General features: G+C 45.2%; 1 protein-coding gene across 1 annotated transcript in view; it reads right to left on the bottom strand.

The window, feature by feature from the left end:
• The window catches only part of c7h8orf34 (chromosome 7 C8orf34 homolog), an 880,642-nt gene that overhangs the window by 351,562 nt on the left and 514,615 nt on the right, over window positions 1-14,465 (bottom strand). The window lies entirely within an intron of this gene.

The following is a 14,465-nucleotide window of genomic DNA, read 5'->3' as shown; positions in this document are numbered from 1 at the left end:
GAAACGTCAACTCAAATTTCTCTCCACGGATGTTGCCTGACCTGCTGAGTTTTTCCAGCATTTTCTGTTGTTATTTCGGATTTCCTACATCTGCAGTATTTTGCTATTATACCTTATTCTACCTGTGTATAGTTTCCTATTGTAATCTATTGTAACCCTGCTGTTTTCTTGGTTGGCCAGGAATGCTGATGTACTGTATACCACTCTGCTGTGCCATTGATTGTCCTGATCTGTTACTTCGCCCCTGGCTCCGCCTCCTAGTTCACTTCTGAGAAGCTGATCAGAAGGCTAACATGTGTGTTCTGTTCTGTCCAGTTCTAAGCTATTAAAATTGATATACCTTAAATAGCTACAGAGACTGGTAGTTATAACTCAAACAGTTGGTTTTTAATGGCTTAGAACTGGACAGAACAGAACACACATGTTAGCCTTCTGATCAGCTTCTCAGAAGTGAACTAGGAGGCGGAGCCAGGGGCGAAGTAACAGATCAGGACAATCAATGGCACAGCAGAGTGGTATACAGTACATCAGCATTCCTGGTCAACCAAGAAAACAGCAGGGTTACAATAGATTACAATAGGAAACTATACACAGGTAGAATAAGGTATATACTTATAAGACTTATTTCACCACACCGTCTAAAACCCGGAAAGCCCAGGGACAAGGAGGTCCTTCAGTTAATATCATTACCATTTTCTTCTTCTGTTTCCTGCCCGGCAGCCGGCCAGATTGACAGGCTGCCGGATGGGAAAACTAGTGGCAGGAGGCCGCAGCTGAGGATCCTTGGGGATGGTCACCAGCAATTGGTGGGGGGGGAGGAGGAGGGAGCTACAGATCGGGGCATGGGGGGGTTTGGAACGAAGAGAGCGGCAATAGAGAGGGTGTGAGCTATAGATTGGTGCTTGGTGGGGGGAGGTTGCCAATCGCAGTAGCGGGAAGAGAAAGGCCACGATCAGTAGAGGGGAGGCCGAAGGCTTCTTTGAGAGGCCGGGAAAGTGCTCTTGCTCTTCCTGGCCCACAAGCGGTGCTCTAAAAAGCACTTGCCTTCTGGAGCTGGCGGCTCCTGTCTCCATTTCACTGCCGGATTTCCTGTCCCCTGGGAAACCCGTGCGGCAGTTACATTTAAATCTGGCTCCCAATTAGGGAAGAGGTCCTACAAGTAGAATTTAGGGAGTTAGGAGCCAAGCTAAAAAGTAGGACCTCGAAGGTAGTAATCTCTGGATTACTACCAGTGCCACGTGCTAGTAAGAGTACAGAGAACAGGATAGTTAGGCTAAATACGTGGCTTGAGCAGTGGTGTAAGAGGGAGGGTTTTAAATTTTTGAGGCATTGGAACCAGTTTTGTGGTAGGTGTGACCTATACAAAAGGGACGGTCTACACCTGTGCAGAGATGGAACTGATGTTCTCGGGGTAATTTTTGATAAAGCAGTTCGGGAGCATTTAAACTAGTATGGCAGGGGGCTAGAAACCTATGTAGTGAAATAGAGGAAAGTGAAAGGCAGACAGAAATAAATGGTAAAAGGGTGAGGAACAAAAAACAAAGGGCCAAACTAATTCATAAAAAATGTGAGCATAAAAAAAGCCTGAGGGTTTTATACCTTAATGCGAGAAGCATCAGGAACAAGGTAGATGAATTAGCTGTGGAAATAGAGGTTAATAATTATGATCTAATTGGGATTACGGAAACATGGTTGCAGGGTGAGCAGGGCTGGGAGCTTAACATACAGGGGTATTCAGTATTTAGGAAGGATCGACAAAAAAGAAAGGGAGGAGGGGTAGCATTGCTAGTAAAAGAGGGGATAAATGCAATTGAAAAGAAGGATATTAACTCAGTTAATACAGAATCTATATGGGTGGAGCTAAGAAATAGCGAGGGGCGAAAAACATTAATAGGAGTGGTATATAGGCCTCCAAATAGTAAAATAGAGGTTAGGGAGGGCATCACGAGGGAAATTAGAGAAGCGTGCAATAAGAGCACAGCTGTCATCATAGGTGACTTTAACTTACATATAGATTGGACTAGCCTAATCAGTAAAAATAATGAGGAGGAGGAATTCCTTGAGTGTTTAAGGGATGGTTATCTGGATCAATATGTCGAGGAACCAACTCGGGAACAGGCTATATTGGACTGGGTACTGTGCAATGAGAAGGGACTAATCAGTAATCTTGTTGTACGGGGACCCTTGGGTCAGAGCGATCATAACATGATCGATTTCTCACTCGAAATGGAGAGCGAAGAAATTGACTCAGAGACTAAGGTCCTGAATTTAAACAAGGGGAATTATGATGCCATGAGACGGGAACTGAGTAGGTCTGATTGGACAACGTTCCTGGGAGGACTGGAGGTAGATAAACAATGGCAAACATTTAAAGATAGAATGACAAAATTGCAAAAATTGTTTATACCAATCTGGCATAAAAGGAAATCTAAAAAGGTGACTCAACCGTGGATAACAGGGGAAATTAGAGACAGCATAAAATCCAAAGATAGGGCGTATAAAATAGCCAAAAAAAGCGCCAGAGCGGAAGATTGGGAACAGTTTAAGATAGAGCAAAGGAGGGCAAAGGGCATGATCAAGAGGGGCAAAATAGCTTACGAAAACAAGCTGGCGGAAAATATAAAAACTAACTCCAAAAGCTTTTATAAATATATCAAAAGGAAAAGACTGGTGAAAACCAAAGTTGGTCCATTGCAGTCAGATACGGGGGAATATATAATGGGAAATAAGGAAATGGCAGATCAACTAAATACATACTTTGGGTCAGTCTTTACGAAGGAAGACACAAAAAACCTCCCTGGGATATCGGGAAAAATAGGGACATTGGCAAAGGAGGAACTGACGCAAATCAATATCTCTAAGGATATGGTGTTAAGGAAGCTAAAGGGATTGAAGGTGGACAAATCCCCAGGGCCTGATAACATGCATCCTAGGGTACTGAAGGAGGTGGCCCTAGAGATAGCGGATGCACTAAGGATGATTTTTCAGAATTCATTAGACTCGGGAACAGTGCCGATGGATTGGAGGGTAGCTAACGTTACCCCACTATTCAAAAAGGGGGGTAGGGAAAAAGCAGGTAATTACAGACCTGTAAGCCTTACATCAGTTGTGGGCAAAATGCTGGAGTCCATCATTAAGGATGAAATAGCGGAGCACTTAGCAAATGGGGACAGGATAGGACAGAGTCAACATGGATTTACAAAGGGTAAATCGTGCTTGACTAATCTATTGGAATTTTTTGAGGGAGTAACTGGTAGAATAGATGGGGGAGAGCCAGTAGATGTGGTGTACCTGGACTTCCAAAAGGCCTTCGATAAGGTCCCACATAAAAGATTAGCATGGAAAATTGAGGCTCATGGGATAAAGGGGAAAGTTTTGGCGTGGATAGGGAACTGGCTGTCAGATAGAAAACAGAGAGTTGGAATAAACGGCTCATTTTCTGAATGGCAGGCAGTAACAAGTGGGGTACCACAGGGATCTGTCCTGGGCCCCCAGCTGTTCACAATTTACATTAATGACCTGGATCAGGGAGTCGGATGCAGCATTTCCAAATTTGCAGACGACACTAAACTAGGAGGGGGGGTGGGCTCAGAGGAAGAGACCAGGAAGCTCCAGAGCGATTTGGACAGACTGGGCGATTGGGCGGATAAATGGCAGATGCACTATAATGTGGACAAGTGCGAAGTTATCCACCTTGGGTGCAGGAACGGGAGGGCAAATTATTATTTAAATGGCAATAGATTGGGAGAGGGGGAAGTACAGAGAGACCTGGGTGTTCTTGTACACCAGTCACTGAAGGCGAGCATGCAGGTGCAACAGGCGGTCAAGAAGGCAAACGGTATGCTGGCCTTCATAGCAAAAGGGTTAGAATACAGGAACAGGGATACCTTGCTGCAGCTGTACAGGGCACTGGTGAAACCACACCTCGAGTACTGTGTACAGTTTTGGTCGCCTCATCTGAGGAAGGATGTTCTTGCCATGGAGGGGGTGCAGCGGCGATTCACCAGGCTGATACCAGGAATGGCGGGAATGACCTATGAGGAGAGACTATGTAGTTTAGGGATGTACACACTGGAGTTTAGAAGATTGAGAGGGGACCTCATAGAAGTGTATAAAATTCTGACAGGTCTAGACAGACTGGATGCAGAAGGAATGTTTCCCTTGGCGGGTGAGAACAGAACTAGAGGACATAATTTAAGGATAAGGGCTAAACCATTTAGGACAGAGATGAGGGGGAATTTCTTCACTCAGAGAGTGGTGAACCTGTGGAACTCATTGCCACAGAGGGCAGTGTACGCCAGCTCATTAAATATATTTAAGAGGGAATTAGATATATTTCTACGGGCAAAAGGGGTTAAGGGTTACGGAGAGAAGGCGGGGACGGGATACTGAATTAAAGGATCAGCCATGATCTCATCGAATGGCGGAGCAGGCACGAAGGGCCGAATGGCCTACTCCTGCTCCTATCTTCTATGTATCTATGTAATTACACTGTGGGAGCCTGATTTAAATGGGTTAATGAAGTGTCCGGCCACTCGAGGGCGGGACACTCACATGGCACGTTAACTGTCTCTGTAAAAATGTGGCGGATTGGGGACGTGTTCCCCGCTTTTTAAATTATTAACCCTCTCCTGCCCATCATGGTGGTGGGGAGTAGGGGGGTTGTGTGGGTTTGATATCGAGGTTTACGCCATTTCTCAGGGTTTCTGCTGAGCTTCACTGAAGTTAAGGTAGAGATTGGAAACGCCACTGCAGAAATTCCAGGCATACGTTTTTGGTAACAGAGGCACACTACAGCTGTTTCGGTCATTTCTCTGAGGTTTCCACCAATTTTCCACCAAAGTTATGGTGGACGATCAGGAGAACTATTATGGAAATTCCAGGCGAACAAGTCTAAACAGGGCCACAATCACATAAAAGAGCACAAATTCTTTCCATTGCCAGACACATGCTGATAATGGAAAGATGTCTATGGTTGCAGTTGCCAGCGAAAAATAATAGGAAACACCTTCATAGCAGGTTTATAGGTGCGGCCTAAGTTTATTTACTTCATGAATCAGAAATCGGACACAGGTTTGAACTAAGCAAACAAATGCTGGTTGAGCTACCTGCTGACTGATAGATTTAGAATTATGGTCAACAGTACAGGCTTGCCTACAGTAATATAGTTGAGTAGCTGTCATCTTCTGTACTTCTGAAGATTTCTCTGGCATCATTCAATCTATTACATGTATAATTAGTAGTCTTGTTACTGCTGCTCTAGTCAAGCAAGTTAGTCACATTCTTAAAACCCAAAGACAACCTAGAGCTAATTGAACAAGATTTTTCCCTGGACACTTCCACAGAATCGAAATATGCTAATAATTCCACACTCTTCAACTATGTTCTCCTTCACAGAATTCAATTACTTTTCACAAACAGAATTACATAGTATTTACAGCACAGAAACAGGCCTTTCGGCCCAACTGGTCTATGCGGCGTTCATGCTCCACACGAGCCTCCTCCCACCCCTCTTCATCTAACCCTATCAGCATATCTTTCTATTCCTTTCTCCCTCATGCTTTTTTTATCTAGCTTCCCCTTAAATGCAGCTATGCTATTCACCTCAACTAATCCTCTGATAGTGAGATCCACATTCCTACCACTCTTTGGGTAAAGAAGTTTCTCCTGAATACTATTGGATTTATTAGAAACTATCTTATATTTATGGGCCCTAGTTTTGGACTGCCCCACAAGTGGAAACATCTTCTTTACGTCTACCGTATCAAATCAATTCATGATTTTAAAGACCTCTATCAGGTCACCCTTCAGCCTTCTCTTTTCTAAAGAAAAGAGCCCCAGTCTGTTCAGCCTTTCCTGACAGGTATAACTTCTCAGTTCTGGGGTATCATCCTTGTAAATCCTTTTTGCACCTTCTCCAGTGCCTGTGATAAATGAGATTGTTATCACAACTCCCTAAACGAAACATCATGGAAATCTCTGAGAAACAAAGATCAATCTCTGTGAGAAATGAAAGTGTCATGGTAATACCCTGGGAAAAAGATCTATAAGGCCAAGCTCCAAGGTGTGCTCCAAGGGAGGGGGGGGGGGGGGCGGTTGATGGTGGAGAAGAAGAAGCGAGATCTTTCGCTGAAGCTCAATGAATAAAATATTAAAAGAAAAAATGATGCTCAGTTCTTTAGGGACAATTTTCAAAGGATAACTCCTGGGCTCCATTTAAATCCTGCTGACTGACTTCCCACCCGTTTGTCCTGTGTGTGTTGAAATAGTCTGCAATTAGAAAGGTGGAACTTCTCAGCTTATAACATCTCATCTTTTCAGGCCTTATGTACATGGATCTGATGTGATCTTACATTAAAGTCATGAATTTTATGCGTCCTTACTAATCAATTCCAGATTAGTACAATCTTCTGAAAATATGTAGCTTTGTAACTGCAATAACCTTAACATTTTTTGAAAACTGATTCCTTGGTTTTCTCTCAATTTATGCAAAAAATACATAAAAGCAGGGCTTGCAGCAGCGATGGACTTAGAAATTACCAAAGGCAATGTGCTGAAGGAATGAGATTTTATTTTCTAATGAGGCCTGGTCCCATGTGCATAAAGTTTTGATTTTTGACACTTGATTTGGTGCAATTTGGGGTATTTTGGAGTCTGCTGTAATTCTGAGTGTAACACGAATTAAGTAAAATATATTGCAACTCCAATCCACCCTCTATTTTATTTCTAGACATTGCCGATTCCACAAGTGCAGTGACAGGAATGCTCAAATAAAGCCCATTAATTCATTTACAACAAGGAACATCCTCCTCATCTCAAAAAAAGATGAAAATACTTCAAATAAAACAACAATTAAGCATATTCCACAGAGTCCTTTTAAGGAAAATGAAAAAAAATCAGCATTTTAGTAACTTATTGGTCAAGTATAACTTCTTTGGGGGCAAAGACTAAACAAATACACCTATAACAGCGACTCTTAGAAACCATCAGCCTTTTAAAATTCTCTGCCTTTACTCCTGCCATCTAACGGATCTGATTGTTTCTGCTAGGTGCCAGTATTGCCTTCCAAATGATCTGATTGGTTGAAATGGACAAGTTCCAATCCCAGTAAACAAAGGTAATTTTTCCTGTGAAATAACATAGAAGATAGGATAGGAGCAGGAGTAGGCCATTCGGCCCTTCGAGCCTGCTCCGCCATTCAATGTGATCATGGCTGATCATCCAAATTCAGTACCCTGTCCCAGCCTTTTCCCCATATCCCTTGATCACTTTAGCCTCAAGAAATATATCCAACTCTTTCTTGAATATATTTAATGAACTGGCCTCCACCGCCCTCTGTGGCAGAGAATTCCACAGGTTCACCACTCTCTGGGTGAAGAAATTCCTCCTCATTTCAGTCCTAAATGGCTTACCCCTTATCCTTAGACTATGACCCCTGGTTCTGGACTCCCCGGCCATCAGAAACATCCTTCCTGCATCTAGTCTGTCCAGACCTGACAGAATTTTATAGGTTTCGATGAGATCCCCTCTCAATCTTCTAAACTCCAGTGAGTATAAGCCCAATCGACACAATCTTTCCTCATACGTCATTCCTGCCATCCCAGGTATCAGCCTGGTGAATCTTCGCTGCACTCCCTCCATGGCAAGAACGTCCTTCCTCAGGTAAGGTGACCAAAACTGCACACAATACTCAAGGTGCGGTCTCACCAAGGCCCTGTACAACTGTAGCAAGACATCCTTGTTCCTGTACTCGAACCCTCTTGCTACGAAGGCCAACATACCATTTGCCTTCTTAACCGCCTGCTGCACCTGCATGCTTACCTTCAGCGACTGGTGCACAAGGACACCCAGGTCTCTTTGCACTTCCCCTTCTCCCAATCTATTGCCATTCAAATAATAATCTGCCTTCCTGTTTTTGCCACCAAAGTGGATAACCTCACATTTATCCACATTATAGTGCATTTGCCATGTTTCTGCCCAATCACCCAACCTGTCCAAATCATACTGGAGTTTCCCGACATCCTCCTCGCAGCTTACCCTCCCACCCAGCTTTGTGTCATCTGCAAATTTGGAGATATTACATCCAATTCTCTCGTCCAGATCATTAATATATATTGTGAACAGCTGGGGTCCTAGGACCGATCCTTGCGGTACCCCACTAGTCACTGCCTGCCACTCGGAAAACTGATAACTTGCCACTTGGGATGAAATGCTGACTATTACCTTAAAAGGCTGACAGTTGGTATATATGTCAATTCTTGATGAAGGTAACAGCACCAAGAGATTTTGTCACAGTAAATACTAGTCAGTGAGTGGCAATCCCCAGTGTCTTAGATAGCAGCCTCCCACTTTCCCTTCCTGTGTAGCTCCCTTTCCCCAACCCTGTAATGTATGTACTTTTAAGGGGGAGAACTACTTTTTACAGCTCCTGTATCCTGTAGTACTGGCAGTGACCACACCTGTATATAAACCCTGAGCAGTGATCTGTACAGTCAGTTGCAGTTTGAACCCTCATTCAGTAAACACCTGTTGATCGTTCCCTGCAGTCTGTTGTCTGATTATTGAAGGACACAACATTAAGATACACGGATATAACATTGGCGACGACGCAGATTCGAAACTACCTGCAACTCTGCATCACCTCCCAGGGATTCGCTCCTGGAGAACAGTGGAAGGAGGTCAAGTCCAGAAGCACGGGCGTCGACCACGGGCAACCGCCCAGTCATCCAGCGGCGATTTGAGCATCGCAGGGGAGGCTGTCGAGAGCCAGGCTTGGCTTTCCAGTCACGGTGCCAGCGAAACGGGCTGGCAACAGGTACTGCGCAGACCCTTCCCAGACAGCGGCAGCTAGTGCCGACCAAGCAGCACAGAAAAAGGCCGAGCAGCGTCGACGGGGGAGAGAGAGAGGGCAGAGCGCAAAGGGCGCAGCCGGTGTTCAGGACCGAGTGGCGTCAACGGAGAGAGAGACGAGAGAGAGCAGAGCGCAGCCGGTGTTCAAGGGCCGAGCAGCGTAAACGGGGAAGAGAGGCGCGCAGGAAAACACGAGGTGCTGCCATTGCCATGAGGACCGCAGAGAGCGGCATTGGCAGTAGCGCAGGAGCAGCGCATGAAACCCACAGGGCGTCGCCATTTGCCACGAGGACCGCCGAGAGCGGCATTGGCAGCAGCGCGGGAGACGCCATTTTAAGCCGCAGCGGGGCAGAAAGGAAAGCGCGGGAGACGCCATTTTAAGCCGCAGCGGGGAAGAAAGGAAAGCGCGGGAGACGCCATTTTAAGCCAGTATAACCACACCCAAAAATGCCGAAGAGTGGCAGTATCACAGCGTTCGACAATGAAGTCGAAGATTGGACGACATATGTCGAATGCATAGAAGTATACTGCAAGGCGAATGAAGCGCCAGATGACAAGAAAGCGCCGGTATTGTTGAATTCAATGGGTGCAAAAACGTATGGCTTACTACGAAACCTAGTAACCCCAGAGAAGCCAGTAGAAAAGGATTTTGAAAACATAGTGTCAATCCTACAGGACCACTTAAACCCCACACCGCTGCTGATAGCAGAAAGATTTAAGTTTCACAAAAGGAACCAGCATAAAGATGAAAGTAATGCTGAGTATTCAACGGAACTGCGCAAGCTATCGAAACACTGCCAGTTTGGAACGGGACTAGCAGATACTTTAAGGGACAAGTTTGTGTGTGGGCTTCAAATTGAAGGAACCCAGAAACGGCTTCTATCAGAAAAGGATCTTACGCTGGACAAGGCTTTCAGCATTGCAGTATCACACGAAGCAGCAGCATGGGGCGTTGCAGAGATACAACGGAGACCGCAAGAATATGGCACAAATGAAATGTCATACGGAACAGTGAAGTGCTATCGCTGCGGCAGAACAACACATGACCATAATGATTGCTGGTTCAAGGACAAAGTGTGCAGACAGTGTGGAAAAGTAGGACACATAACAAGAGTCTGCAGGTCGAGAAAGAAAACCAGCAGCAAGAAATCTCCACAGGAGAAGTACAAGAAGGTACATAAGGTGACGGAGAGTAGTTCAGACGAACAGAAGAGTGATACAGACTCCGGAAGCAAGGAGCTGGGTTGTCTGAAACTACATAATGTGATCAAAACGGAGGATCACCAAACTATCTGGGTCACGCTCAAGATAGCAGGAGTCCAAGTGAAAATGGAATTGGACACAGGATCAGCCCTAACAGTCATAAACCGAAGGGACTACAAGCGGCTATTCTCACATATACCCTTGAGAGATACAAAGATTGTCTTGAAGACGTACACGGGGCAAAAAGTCTACCCCAAAGGAAAAATAAGGGTGAACGTTATATATAACGGCAAGGAAACACCAAAAATGGACCTATATGTATTGCCAGATGGAGGACCACCACTACTAGGATGTGAATGGATCCGGAAGATACAGCTAGATTGGCATTCCATGCAAGCACTGACTGTAGATGCCAAAAAGGATGACGATGTCCCACCTGGATGACTGTCAAAAATGCTAACTGACGCACAAGAAGTATTCCAGCAGGGACTTGGAACACTAAAAGGCATAACAGCAACGATCAAAATAGAGGAAAATGCAAGCCCAAAGTTTTTTAAGGCCAGACCGGTACCTTATGCGATCCGCCCAGCCGTCGAAGCAGAGCTGGAAGGTTTGGAACATTCAGGAGTACTGTCCAAAGTGGACTGGAGCGAGTGGGCTACACCCATCGTTCCTGTAATGAAGAGGTCGTTGAGTAATACGCCTGGGGAACCAAAGTAGGTTCGCATCTGTGGGAACTTTAAGGTGACAGTGAACCCAGTCCTTCACACTGTACAATATCCGCTTCCGCGGATTAAAGATATTTTCGCCTCGCTATCTGGAGGGAAACGCTTCACTAAGATTGATCTGGCTCAGGCGTACCTGCAAATGAAGGTAGAAGAAGCCTCGAAACAGTACCTCACGATCAACACTCATAAAGGTCTCTACCAATACAACCGGCTGGTGTTCGGGGTAGCATCAGCTCCGACTATTTGGCAAAGGGCAATGGAACAAGTCCTGCAAGGGATTCCAGGGACCCAGTGTTATTTGGACGACATCCTGGTCACGGGTGAAAATGACAGTGATCACCTCGCCAAGCTGGAGCAGGTGCTCACGAGATTGAAGGAATATGGGCTCCGAGCTAATCGCCACAAATGCGAGTTTTTCCAGAAGCAGATCTCGTATTGTGGCCACGTTATTGATAAAGAGGGGTTACATAAGTCCCCGGAAAAGATTGAGGCAGTAGTCAAGGCTCCAGCACCGGAAAATGTGTCACAACTGAGGTCGTTCCTCGGGCTGGTGAACTGCTACCATAAGTTCTTGCCAAATTTGTCTACCGTACTACACTCACTGAACACCCTACTGCAAACGGGGGTACCATGGAAGTGGAGTGACGAATGTAAACGAGCTTTGCAGAAGAGCAAAGCATTGATCACATCAAAAGAGGTGTTGGCTCATTTCAACCCAGCACTACCAATTCGGTTGGCGTGTGATGCATCACCCTATGGCATTGGAGCAGCGCTGTCGCACAAATTCCCGGACGGCTCGGAGAGGCCAGTAGCCTTTGCGTCTCGGTCACTAACCTCAGCCGAGCGTAACTACACCCAGATTGACAGGGAGGCCCTCAGCCTAGAGTGGGGAGTGAAAAAGTTCAATCACTATCTGCACGGGCAGAAGTTCACCTTGCTGACTGACCACCAACCACTTGTCTCCATCTTTAATCCAAAGAAGGGCGTTCAGGTGATGACTGCGCAACGGCTACAAAGATGGTCCCTTTTTCTAGGGGCGCACCAATATGAAATCGAGTATAAGGGCACGAAACAGCATGGAAACGCTGATGGGCTATCACGCCTGCCACTACCTACTGCGGAGGAAGCACCAGCAGTGGATCCTGTCAAAATATTTAATTCGGCTATAATTGAATGCTTGCCAGTAACTAACGCTGGTATAGAGAAGGAGACCCGAAATGACCCGACACTATCTCGGGTATATGATTTGACGGTGAAGGGATGGCCAGCACATGGCGACTCACTGTTGCCAGCATTCTCATCCAGAAGAGAACAGCTGTCAGTATGCCAGGGGACAGTGATGTGTGGATCCCGAGCGGTAATTCCACCCAAGTTAAGGGAGAGAGTGCTCAATGAGCTTCACGAAGGTCATCTGGGAGGGGTGAAAATGAAAAGCCTTGCTAGGGCTTATGTGTGGTGGCCGAGGATCGATCAGCAACTCGAGGACCTGACCAAGAGCTGCTCAGGATGCCAGAAGGTCCAAAATGCACCACCGCATGCCCCTCTACACCCATGTGAGTGGCCCTCATCTCCATGGCAACGGGTGCATATTGATTTTGCTGGTCCATTCATGGACTCAATGTTTTTAATAGCCGTGGATGCGCACTCGAAATGGCCTGAGGTGATCAAAATGTCCTCCACCACCACGGAGAAAACTATTGCAGTCCTACGGACCATTTTTGCCAGGAACGGCTTGCCAGAGCAGATTTGCACTGATAACGGGCCACAGTTTGTGTCCGAAGAGTTTCGAAGATTTATGAAAAGGAATGGGGTAAGGCATTACACATCCGCCCCGTATCATCCAGCCACAAATGGATTGGCTGAGAGGTTCGTACAAACCTTTAAAAAACCAGTAAAGGCCATGTGCGATGACGACATTCCACTGCAGCATAAGGTGGACAATTTCCTGTTAGCCTACAGAAATGCGACACATGCAGCCACCAACCAGGCCCCGGCCATGATGTTCTTTAACCGAAGGTTGAGATCTCGTCTGGATTTGCTCAGACCAAATGTACGAAGAGATGTTGAGAGTATGCAATTCCAGCACATCAATGAGAAGCCGACAAGGAGCTTCAATGTAGGGCAACCAGTCTTGGCCCGTGACTACCGAACAGAGAAATGGCAACCAGGAACGATATGCACACGGCAGGGGCCACTAATGTACACAGTGGATGTTGGGGAGAACATTGTGAGACGCCATGCTGACCAGATCCTAGAGTCACAGGAACGAGTCAACCCCATGTCTCGGCCATACGTACCTGGTGAGGAACCCGACGTACAGGTCGCATCTACCTCAGAAACAATAGCATTGGAAGCTGATGAATCAACTGACGACAGGGTGTTAGAATCGCCTCCGCACCAAGAGCGAGACACTCGGGAAAGGCGTTATCCAGAAAGAATCAGGAAGCCTCCCCAAAGACTGAATTTATAAATAGACTATTTTCAGTTAATGTTGCATGTTAAAAGTGTTAATTGTAATTAGTTTGATATTTAATTGTTAAATGAGTGTTATGGTACTGTTAATCTAAAAGGGGAGGAATTGTAATGTATGTACCTTTAAGGGGGAGAACTACTTTTTACAGCTCCTGTATCCTGTAGTACCGGCAGTGACCACACCTGTATATAAACCCTGAGTAGTGATCTGTACAGTCAGTTGCAGTTTGAACCCTCATTCAGTAAACACCTGTTGATCGTTCCCTGCAGTCTGTTGTCTGATTATTGAAGGACACAACATTAAGATACATGGATATAACAAACCCCCTACCATTTGTTCTCAAGATGTGGATTATACTGGCATGGGTGCATTTATTGTAGTTCAAGTTGACAGTCAGCATTTTGCCTTTTGAGTTTGTGAGCACTGATGTACTTGGTAACTGCAGAAAAATAATTTTAAAGAGATTGCCACAATTGAATAGTTTACTATACCTGGAAGAGTGCCTGACAGTAAATTGAACCGTGGTAAGCTTGAGGACAGGAAATGTTTTAAAAATGAGAAATGCAAACTAAACATGGTGAACAGATCCAGCATCCTATTCCTCTGCACACTCACCAAACAAAACAACTTGAGAAGAAAGTAATACAAATAGGAAGTGACCCAGCCATTCCTGGCATAGTAATCAAAAAAAAATTAAAACTTCTGTCCAAAATAAATGAAACCATAGTGGATGAAAAAATTGCAAAGAATACTCGAAATGAAAATACTTGGATGCACTGGAAAAGTAAACGAAAATGAAAGCTGTTGATGAGTGTCCACGTCAGATAAGATAGTGACTAGAGAACTTCTGCATTGCTGACTCTCATGTCCTCTTGTAATTCATGGAAGCCCATGTGCTAATGCAACTGGACTGCTTACGCGCATTATGTGTTACCTTCTTTTATTACAAAAATCAAGAGATAATTGTAAATTATAACAAATACTTTATTTTGATACTTAAAATATATGTAACCTGTACAGAATGAATTACTTTTGGCTCCTAAGGCTGAAATGTTCGAGAGTGTCAAAGACCAAAAGTTTCTGGGGGTAGGGCGGGGAGGAGTGGAATTGCTTCCAGACTCTCCTAGGAAATAAGCCTTGCATCAGTGCCATATACAACTTAACAAATTTTTGGATATGTCCCACTGCACTTGCGGCATAACTGCTTGTTT

Source organism: Somniosus microcephalus, chromosome 7 (genome assembly GCF_052327205.1).
Source record: "Somniosus microcephalus isolate GS21.2 chromosome 7, FLI_Smic_1.0, whole genome shotgun sequence".
Lineage (NCBI taxonomy): Eukaryota > Metazoa > Chordata > Chondrichthyes > Squaliformes > Somniosidae > Somniosus > Somniosus microcephalus.
Note: the sequence above shows the minus strand (reverse complement) of the source record. Positions and strands in the feature narration are given on the sequence as shown.